Here is a 12,561-nt window from a genome sequence, read left to right as displayed (position 1 = left end):
ACAGATGGCTTAGAATCCTACCAATACAAGAAACTCTTAATATGAATTCATTGTACAAATTTATTTTTGAATATATGACTGAAAATAAATTAAAAATGTTTAGATGGAAATTATTACATTGTTCCAAATAAAAAACTGTTATTGCAGTGGAAAGTAACTAAGCCTCGGTCACACCTTACCGGATAGCACGAACGGACGCCTAACGGATGAAAATAAAAGTTGTCTGTTGACAAAATTGTTATCCGTTGGGAGTCCGTTGATGTACTGACCGAATAAAACGGACGTGTAACGGATGCATAACGGTTACACACCGGATATGCAACGTACGAGAAACGGACATGTACCGGACAGAACGGATGTCGAACGTACATCCAACGGACGAGTACCGCATAAAACGGACACCTAACGGAAGCGTACCGGATAAAACGGATGAACAAGATAAACGGAAAAATCAAAAGCGACAATAATAATACCTGTAAATCGCATAAATATTCAAAATGTTGCTGTGTAACTGGTTTTGGTTTGTTCTTCAAAATTCCACCAAAGGGCAGTGTCTGGCCTGAATAAGAACTGCTGGATTGTGAAGACGTTCCTATACTCTAAGATCGATTATGAATAATAAGAATTCATGAACCTTAAAAAATCTGACATACCAATAATTGGCATTTCTGACGCATTTATCCGTTTCAGATCCGTTTTATCCGTTATACGTCCGGTAGAAGTCCGTTTCTCTTCCGTTCAACATCCATTTTATCCGTTAAACGTCCGGTAGAAGTCCGTTGATGAATTTTTTTTCCAGACCTCCAACGGATGTATAACGGACACGTAACGGATACAAAACGGAAACGAAACGGACGAGTACCGTACAAAACGGACGCCTAACGGACGTTCAACGGACATTTTATCCGTTGGACGTCCGTTCAAAGTTTTGAACATGCTCAAAATTTTCCACCGGACAGAACGGACGTCGACGGATAAAACGTACTTGTAGATTTCGAAAAAGAGCAGGCTAATGCCGCTACAAGGCAGCACTCGCACCCACAAAATGGAAAGGGATTAATATAAGTTGCAAAAACTTGTTTCCCAATCCACTATAAATAAATATGTTTAAAAAAAAACCAAAAAAAAAAACCGGACAAGCAACGGATATGGACGTACGTCTAACGGATAAGTACGGACGTCTAACGGACATGAACGGATTGAAAAAAAGTTATCCGTTAGGCGTCCGTTCGAGTTATCCGGTAAGGTGTGACCGAGGCTTTAGACAGATAAGTGTAATTTTTGTAAGCAAGAAGAAGATTATGCTCACTATTTTCTGAAGTGGATATTTGGATAAATGTTGGCAAAAAATCTATGAACTCTTTAAAAGAAATAAAATAGATTATGATATTAAATTGCAAGATTTGGTATTTGGATATAAAATCACAGATAGTAAATGTTATTTTTTGAACTATATACTAACAGTATTAAGTTTTTCTATTTATAAGTCATACTATGTATCCGAGCAGAGAACAAAAACTGTTGATGTCTTTATAGTATTTTTGCAAATGAATTTAATAAAAGAATATATGCATATAAATTAAGATGTCCAATGTTATTGTCAATTAGAAAGAATTTTGAGCATTGATAAATCTCTGCAATAGACAATTATTCATCCTTTATATTATTGTTTATAAGTTAATAAGTTTGATCAGCTGTTTATTTCCCTGGATAATCAGTGGAGTGTAACAGGGTAAATCAAGAGCAGCTTGGACTCTTGATGAAATTTGTAACAAGCAAGATTAGATGAATAAATAAAATTATGTTGTTAAAAAAAAAGAAAAAAAGTAATAAGCAACTAGAGATCACGTTCAGACATGTTAGTGTGAAAGTCTCATTTCAGTTTAAATTAAAGCCGATAAAAAGAAATTATGTACCTACTTCTAGTTCAGGCGGATAGAAAATAATTGCACGTTTGTACCTTCCCTATACTTAAAAGTTTTATGTTCCGGAATTAATTATCAGTGTCCTTACTCTACCCTTTTTCGTCAATTAAAAGTTGAATGAACATTGAGCTCATGTGTAAAAATATTGTCGTTTGCCAAAATTTTAATTATTTCGTAGATATTGGAAGATGTAGTATGAGTGCCAATGAGACAACTCTCCATCCAAGTCTTAATTTATAAAAGTAAACCATTTATGTCAAGGTACAGACTTCATCACGGAGCATTGGCTCACACCGAATAGCAAGCTATGATTAAAGGATCCCCAAACATTACTAGTGTAAAACCATTCAAACGGGAAAAACAAAGGTCAATTTTATATAAAAAACGAGAAACAATAAGCACTTATGAACCACATCAACAAACGACAACTACTGTACATCAGATTATGACTTAAGACATGTGCAGCGGGATTACACGTTGTAATTGTACCAAACATTCTCCTTTATCTGAAACAATAGTGTAACATCACAACATAGAAAGACACACTATAAAATATCAATTCAAATGGCTTATCTCAATTAAAAAACGTAGTAAAGCAAATGAACATACACTAAACGAATAAATTTGATCTATGATACAATGAAAATACAAGTTTATAAAAATAAGGGATGAATTCTTAAAGTAAAAGTATTATACCGCTATAAAATGCTTAACAATTTCAGAAAAAACATCAAATTTGAAAAAAATATGTCATATTATACACAGGTAAATGATAATAGTTCTGTTGTTAAGTATACTTCTTCTTTCTATGTAATCTTCCGTTTAGGAATACAAAAACAATTCTTGTTTATCAATAACACTATTCTAAAACTTGGTACATGTTGGGGTGAATATCAACAATAAAACTATGCATGTTCAGTGCAAAAACAAATTAAACAACACCAAGAAAATAGGTATTACAAAGTGATCGGCTGAACGTTAGTAATGGTAATATAATAGGTCACCTACGGATGTACACACAGTTGTTGAAAGGGTTGTGCACATACTACACAATCTTTCTGTTTCAAGTGTCCTCAGAGAGATCGTCGTACGGTCGTCTTGTTCTTCACTATATCAATCCGTCGGTTTAACACAATGAGTAATGTATTTTAAGCTAGGTTCACACTGCCGATCAGATTAACTCGATCAAGCCCGATAAAGACAAATTACGTGTTCTGGAGACTGGTCTGACTCAATCGACAAGAATGTTCGGGATAGTCTACTTTGCTCGTAATTGATCTGCCTTTCTACCCGAGAGTTTTTGACATGTCAAAAACATTCGAGTAAGGATCGAAGAGCAAGTCACTCGAGAAGAGATCGATAATTCGTCGAGTAGCGGTCAAATTGATCTGGAAAGGATCGTGTAGAGATTGAGTTTGGTCAGAATACAAGAATTTTACCAATCAGTACTCGATCATTTCGACCGTTGCTCGTCTAATGTCCGATCATTTCCAGATTAACTCGGCCAATGCCCGATCACTTCCAGATCACTGTGACTTGTATATTTATATTATCTCAGACTAACTTGACCAATACCTGATCCCTTCGTGACCACATTCGACCACTCTTCGATCTCTACTCGGCCATTAACGATAACACATGACTGCTACACGATTATCTAAAAGTGTGTGCAGATCTAATAACTAGTAAAAAGTTTGTCCAGAAATGTTTGTAGCATAAAAAAGGAAATGTGGTACAATTGCCACTGAGACAGATTTTCACAGAACACCAAATGACACAGAAATTATCAATAACAACTTACAAAAAAAATTCATTCGAACTTTTGACGTAATTTCAACCAAAAATGAGACGAAAGACACATATTTTTTATTTGGTGCGAATTCTTTCTAACAGTAACGATACAAACTGTTCAGCGAGCACAATTTTGGATCATTTGTTTCAAAAATACTTTTTCAAGTTTGTATAAACTTTGACAAACTATACACTCGCTGCAAATGCGTTTACAGTTCGTCGTTTGTTAGTTCAAACGATGCATTTCTTTCCAACTTTATCATTAAATCAATTATTTAAACGTGTTCTTGCTTGTCCCAACTCAAAACATTATCTAAAATTACTCAAGATTTCAATTCCCTCTAACCAAACGATGCATTTATTTCTACTTCTGTTACGTTTAACAAACTATAACAAACGGCACACAACGTTTACCAAATTTTGGTTAGAAAGAAATGCACTCTTGATCTCTTGATAGATATATGTGAAGTTGTAAATTGATATAGAAAAGGTATCACTCCAGGGGATTGAAATTCTAGTTTGGGTCAAATTTTGGGGAAATATGTAGCATCTTTGCCTTCTTTTTGCAATATTTTTTTGGCAAATACATACAGATTGTTTCCATACAGCAACAAGAAAATAAATATCTTTAACCATTCAACTACTGGATATCAAATCTATGAAAAATTCTGATTACATACTTATGCACATATATTTGACAAACAATACGCTTTTTTTGGTAAGAAAGCAAGTAAATGGGGATGGTAAAGTTTATGTATATTGCTATCTAACATAAGTACTAATCCAGTGACAAATCTCATTTTGTGATGTCATTTCCAAAAAAGAGCAATAAAACATATCAGTGTCCACTATAAGGAAGTTTTTATAAGCATTGGGTTCCTCTTTATTGGGTTAGTGCAAGCCTCTCAAACTACTCACACAGTGGTCGTCGTGTCAGCCACTGCCTCACCTAGCTTTCTCATCGCCTGTTGATGTCTGCACCATCTTCTTCGTCTTCTATGCACTCTACAAGCTTCGTCACAGCTATTAACCTGTCTCTCTGAGCCTTAACTACCTTGCCCACAAATCCAACTGCTTTATTTCTATGCAGATATTTTAAATGTATGATTTTACTCGGACCTTCTACTAAATATAACCAAATAAACTGAGAATGTCTTCATGGGACACCATTAATGTCCCAGCTATCATATATAACATTATAAAGGGTAATGTTGGGACGTACGTGCGTACGGACGGACAAGGGTAACACTTAATGCCAACTCCGAAGCGGCAGTGAATGAAAAATTCGGACGTTTGTATACTAAAAATGTGCATACTTGACCAATGCCTACGACCCATATACAATCAGGTCGATGTGGTCTGGTTGAGATTAGGCTGAGATCGTGAATAGTTGATTTGGTCTAGCTGTCGAATAAAGATCGTGTAAAGATCGTAAATAGATCGGAATTATCGAATAAGTATTCTGTTTGTTGTCGGGATGGAGTCATTAAGGAGTCGTGAATGGTCGAGTTAAGGTCGTGTAAAGTCGGATGGCGGTCGGGAAGAAGTCGTTAACAGGCCCGATCAAGAATTTGGTTGAGCTTGGTCGTAGAAATTTGGACAATCGGGATCATCGAGTTGATCTGATCGGCAATGTGAACATAGCTTCAGTTAGACGAACGCGTCAAATGTTTGTTAACAGATAATCAATTTCATTTAATAATTTTAAGCTTCATTCACAAATGAAGTAGATATCGCCTTCCGGATAGGACTTCCAAGAACTTATGTTTCCTATCAGGATTACATTAAGAGAGGGTCTGACTCACCTCTTACATAGCACCTACTACAAAAAGGATTGGCCATTCTGTAATTCTGTTTCGCAAAGGACAAAATATATGTTTCATTCGAATACCTAGTAGTCTTTTCATCGTCAATTAACTTTTACTTTTCAGGAGCGACAGTTCTGGTGCCATGTGTATGTAATTGTCTTTGTTCGAATCTTACTTTTCATTGTTTGCATACGTTTGGTTTTCTATTCTTAATTCACTCTCATTTCCTTTCAAAGCTACCTGGCTCGACCTGGGTCGACCAATCGAAAATGAGGAGCAATTGCGGGCAACCATTTTTAAAAGTGTAGACTCATAAACCATGCTCACAACTAAAGAATTCTGTCTCCTTTAAATGACTCGTTGAATCTTTCTTTAACCCATTCGCTCCTATGTTACTTAGAATACAACACAGTGCTGCAAAGAGGTGCACAAAACAAAAACGTGAAAGCAGCATCATTGACCCCGAATATCTTATATTTGAAAGGAGGTTATGAATTACACTATTGATACAACCACAACATGAGTTGATTAGAAATTGTAACATTTGTTAAGATGCTTGACTGAAATAGATCAACAAAGTAATTAACTGTGTAGGTAAAGTACTCTACTTGTCATGAAGCATTGGTTATAGAAGAATAATCAATTGATGCTGACCTCCTACTCTGCTACAACAATCACTGTCTGTCAAATATAATGATAAAATGATTTTTGTAAATGATGTATACTTTATCGTGCTGTATCTATTTTCTATGTCAGCATGTTAAATATATGTAAAGTATATACATCGGATGCACGCAAACAAAGCATATTTTTTTTTATAGATATCTTTTTTTTCTGCACTGAATCTTTGTACAGATTCACTCAGAATATTGCCTGTGTTTTTCCGTTTTATAACGTTTTTGTATGAAACGTCCTAACTATAGGTGGTTCCGTCGCCTTTGATTAAAGAGTCGACAGACCAATTCAATTCTATCAGATTAAATACTGTGTGCTCAAAACAGAGCTTGCGATCATTCTTAAATATGGTGTATAATGGTTTATTATGTTGTGTTAATAATATTTTTTTATTCGTTACTTGTGCAATATTTATAGGGCTAAATAAAGGCAACAGTAGTATACCGCTGTTCAAAATTTATAAATCGAGAGAGAAAAAACAAATCCCGGTTACAAACTAAAACTGAGGGAAACGTATCAAATATAAGAGAACCACGACACAACAGAGACACAACACCGAAATGTAACACACACAGAAACGAACTATAATGTAACAATGGCCATTTTTCTGACTTGGTACCGGGCATTTTTTGAAAAAATGGTGGGTTGAATCTGGTTTTGTGGCATGCCAAACCGTCCACTGTAATGACATTGTTAATTTTAACATTAAAGGGATAATTCGCGAATTTTCACTTTTCATCTTATTTTGTTCATAATACCATAAAAAACATATTCGACAAGTTTTATTTTGATATGAAATCTAATAAAGGAGAAAATTGGGAATTATTAATTTTATTTCTTGAAACTTCCTGACTTATGTGACGTAGTTTAAGTCTTTGATGCATGCCGGGAGTGAAAATATCTCATTTAAGTCTTGTTCGTTATTCATCTAATAACGCCATTTAAAGCGCATCGACGACTTTTGGTGTAGCTATTAACCAACGAAAAATAAGTGATAGCCATGCAACTTTTAAAATTAGATCGTGTGGATATTTTAAATCGAATTTTAATAATAAAATTAATTCATACAAGAGAACATTTTTATGATTTTTTCTACAAATACTTTAAACAAACATATGAAATTGACATGATCAATAGTGTAATAAAAATACACGTTTGTATTTTGACCTTTTTGCTTCATTCCAGCAAACATTTTCACTTGCTTGTACGGAGGAAATAAAATGTGTATTGTTTTGTGACACCTAAAGAATGTTGAGTGCGTCGGTTAACTCAAGGTAATTAAAGGATTAGCATTATGTAATTTTAATCCTTTGATCCTCATTCAGTGAAATCTAGGCGTCACGGTTTACTGGCTTGAAGGTGTGAACAACATTTTGTATGAATTGAAAACGGGAGTCAGTCAAAGTTTTAGACACAGAAATCAAGGACTTATATAGACGTCCCTGCAGAAATGTAAAAAAAAGTTAATTAATTAACGGGAATAATAAGGTCGCACAATAACTGGATAGCTGTTGTATATTTTTATATTTTGCATAAGCATGATAAGATCACTTTTAAATGAGTTATGACTTTTGATTAATTCAGTAACAATAAAATACTTTATTATTTTAATTGAAGTATAAATTTATAATAAAAATAGCCTTCTAATTACGAGTGTATGAACCAAAAATTGTACTATTTTAGATTAGGATCGGCAGCCTTAAATATTTCAAACAGATCATTAACAATTGCAATTATATAATTTAGTCCATCCAAAGTTATCTTTAATTACCTATTTAGGAATTAATGTTTTCATCAAAATATTTCAAATCTCACAAAGCACGAATACTTCAGATATTTGATATTTTTTTTTAAAAATTGACAGAAAATTTAAGAATCTTTTTGGAATGGAATCGAAATTTACGAACATATATGCTTTTCAAGTGTGAAAAACAAAAACATTTTGTTTTACATAATCGGGAATGTCCTTAACAAAATAGTCTTCGTCTCACACCGTAACTATATCGGGCCCAATTATATATAATACTTTAGCTATTTGACCAACAATGTATAAAAAAAACCAGAACGAATTTAATGTCATCTTTCCCTATTGTTTAATGTTATTATAAGTCTGTTTCAACTGGCAAGAATACCTATAAAGCGGACAAGCAGTTTGTTCTTTAAATTGCTGTCATTGAATATCAAGAAAGAAAATAAATCCCGAAATTGATTTGAAACTTTGATACTCTATAGTTTTCCTGGAAAATATTCACATCCTTTAGGGATTATTAGTGTACGTCCAGTTGCGTACATATAACATGCATGTCGGAACAATTGTGATGATGACCAATTTCTTCTTTTATTCGAGAACAATCTAATTGATATATAAATGTCCATAAAGAAAGTTATATATCGACCTGTATTTAAATCTCTTCTTCTTCTTCTTTTGGTATACAATAGTCTTTCGACATTTGATGATTACATACTGTTGGCATACGTGGACTAGTCCACTAACAAAACTTTTACCACAATTTACACAAAATGTATGTTTCTTTCTTATGTACAATGTATACATGTATATATTTGAATTTGCGCTATACACAGCCAAATTTTGCTCACGTGAATTTCACGTGAATCTCATTTCACGTGAATTTCACGTTAATTTCACGTAAATTTCACATGAATTTCACGTGAAGCGATTTCACCTGAAATTCACGTTAACTTTTCACGTTAATTTCACGTGAAGAGATTTCACGTGAAATTCACATTAAATTTTCACGTGAATTTCATGTGAAATTATTTCACATGAATTTCACGTAAAAATTTCACGTGAATTACGCGTATAAGCTCGATTAACGTGAAATTCACGTGAAATTTACGTTAATTTAACGTTAATTTCACGTGAACAAAATTTGCCTGTGTAGTTCCGTAACGTTTTATCCTGGCGTATATACGATGGTCGACAAGTGCGTACATTTTTTTAAATCAAAATTTCTGGTATGGTCCGATCTGTCCTTCACCATTGACAAAAAATATGTATATAGATTTTTATTTCATCAAATCTGTTGTTTATTTTTAGTTATTATCTATATTTTTATAAATAATTTTCTTTACATCAGAAATTTTATTCATAAACAAGCGTATGAGCAAGGATTTGTATAGTTAGACTAACTATACAAATCCTTGGTATGAGTTTAGTAATGTCTAGTATATAATATCACTTTCGGACACGCAAGATAGAGATGCATATTACACACCTAATAGTTCAAAATGGAAAGTTATAAGTTATCGGCCGTGTACACTGACCAATACCCTAAGAAGTGAAACGATGCATGAATTTGCAAGCTCGACAGGAAATCGCTTGAATACCTGGACGTGTCACCCCCCCCTGCAAAACCTTTGGGAGTAATACCTTTAGCCATGCAGGTGATCAGTGGAGCGAAGATCCTAATTTATTTGAATAAAGTTTATTACATAAAAGAATTATGAACTAATTAGATTTCCGAAAACAATTCAAGTTTCACGGAACATTTATTTATGATTTGAAACTTTTACTTTTTAACTAATTCCAATATTATCATTATTGTTAAAAATAACAGATCATGGTTATTAAAAAAAAAGATAAGAAAATTTTCTGTATCAACTTAGTTATAGTTAACTAGTCGGATAAAACAACCGTACGATTGACAAGATATCAACACGCAATTACGACTACATCGGGTTACTGTAGTTTTGGTCCTTAGACATATCTTGGGAGCAATTCGGAGAAGGTAACAAAATGGCCGACCGGAGAGAATTGATACTCTAAATTTAAAATCGATGGTGATCTCTTATCAAGCAGAATAAAACTTTAATATTCATGAATTTGAGCATTTTTATACAGAATGAACATACTATCAATTTTTGATTTTTTTGCGAAGTTTCCCTTTAAAATGACAATACACGAAAGAATTACAATAAATAAACAGATAAATGGGGGGAAATATAGGACAGAGAAACAAACGAAAAATAGCCATCAAAAGGTAACAGGTTAACAAACATTTGTATACGCCAGACGCGGGCAAAGTCCACACAACACTATGTATAGATGCAGTGTTGGACAGTCAGTCGCCTGGTCGCCAAATGTGCGTATCAGGAAGGTTTGATTGAGGAATTGAGAACATCTTCCGTATTTATATTGCTTTTTTGATGTCATTTTGTATGGCTCAACAAGTAAAAAAAAATTGAGTAAAATAAATGGTCTACCAATATGCATTTTGGGCCTGTGAAGTAATTTTTACACTCGCCCAAATTTTTTTCCCCCCTACCCTGTAGATGTAAAAAGTTTGAAAGCCATAACAACTACAAAGTTGAAGATCGCCGAGGACCAAACATTCCAAAAAATTGTGAGGCCAGGGTTATCCGCCTGGGACAAAAACATCGTTATTATGAAGAATAATACATAGCTAAGTGTTTAACCTTCACTGATTATGAAAGTACATTTGTTTCTGTATGTGTAACCTTTGTTGTTTCACTGATCACGATAAAACGGCGAGGGTTTAAACACTAGTCGAACACCGTCAAATGTTTGTGTGTACATCTGAAATTATGAACCTTGTTAGTGGTTGTATTTATGATGAAGACATAATATTTCAATCCGTTTGGTCTGGAACTGGCATGTCAGGACCTACTAGTAGTCATTTGTTAATTTATATATCATTGTCATTTTGCTGAAATTTCTTTTGTTACCTATTCTGACATTGCACTCGGTCTTCTTATTACTGAGTTTTATTGTGCGTATTGATGTGTTTTTGTTTTTTTCAACATTGGCTAGGATATTGTAAGTTACATAGTGTGTTAGTGACCTAATATGATATTTACTGACCCAGTATATATCATATTAGGTCTCTAGCACACTATGTAACGAATTAATCTTACCGACTATCTTAATTTGTTGAATTTAGACTACACTAAGAGTTGTCTCACCTTCTTATTTCTATATTAAAGTGTTCGAGTGTTCAATTTTAAGAACCTTTTTCAATTGGTCTGCACTAAAAAAAAATAATGCAAACAATAACTATATATTATCAACAACCTTGATATAACAATATTAAACAGAACTTGCAATACTTTTCAATAATCAAACAGTGCCAAAGTCGTAAATCCATACTAACCGTGTATTGAATTAAGCCCCGCCTCCCTACTAACCTAATATTGAATATACACGGTCTCCACGCGGACGCTTTTAACCAATCATATTCCTAGAAATGTATATGAGGTAAGATAAAGGACTTATATTTCTTTTCTTATTTTTTATGTGCGTTTCAATGCGTTCATTACATAACTCGCACTAAAGTGAAGGCTCCGTTAAATCTAATCGTGCCATTTCTACCATTTCTAAACTAGTAGATATTTAGAGCTTGGCATATTGTAAAGGCATTAATTTTATATATATATATATTGCTGAATACTGTATGTTGATATCATATCTATTTGGTTTCGTTTTTATCCTCAGATAGTTGTCTCATTGATATACATTCTAACTCCTTATATTCAAATACATGTAGATCTACATTTCTGATAATTGATTTGACAGTTTGTTTCCCTTACCAGCAGTCTGTACCTTATATTTTAAGGGAGGGGGGAATCTTGTTCCAGGAACTGTCCACACTTTGTCTGTTGTTTTTATAAACCATTAATTTATAAGCAATTTCATTAATAACCATCTGATTACAAGTTATATTTTTTTCTTTTCCTGAGTTTCTTAGTTTCTTCTTACGGTAGATGTCACCAAGTTGCCAGTGGTTATTAAAATAATTCAAGTTCTCATTTTGTCCTATTTTTTTTATTCTTTTCGTTAGTAAGTATATCGATCTCGTTGAATCAATCTAGACTTAATATGATTAATATTTTCTTGTACAATGAAAATCATGACTACCTATATATTATGTCCCTTTGTATTCCCTTGTCAACGTCCCAAATCTATAGCATCTTCATTGGAAACCAGAATTAAAAAAATATCCTTGGCACTGCTGTTTAGATATAGGTAGTGTTCTTTGTCGCTGGGTTGCTGTCTACAAGTATGTCCTACTATAATGATAATGCGTGTTTCATATTTTACATTTAATCATTTAAATACAAGGTCATATATAATACAACAATGTTTAGGTTGTATGTATACACTAATTTAAGCTTATGATTTATTGCTGTTTGATCATCTTTAATACTTACACTCTTGTAAGAGTGCATGATTGTTCAAGTGGCAGGACAGCTGACGGGTAAATGGTAAACTATATTGATTTACAAATTTGTAGAATCATGTATTTAATTTCAAGTATATTTTTGATAATTATTTTTTTTGTATGTATAGCTATTACACTTTGTAATGATAGACTCTGGCGTCA

This window comes from Mytilus edulis, chromosome 4 (genome assembly GCF_963676685.1).
Source record: "Mytilus edulis chromosome 4, xbMytEdul2.2, whole genome shotgun sequence".
Lineage (NCBI taxonomy): Eukaryota > Metazoa > Mollusca > Bivalvia > Mytilida > Mytilidae > Mytilus > Mytilus edulis.
The sequence above is the reverse complement of the archived record's forward strand: the minus strand, read 5'-3'. Positions refer to the sequence as shown.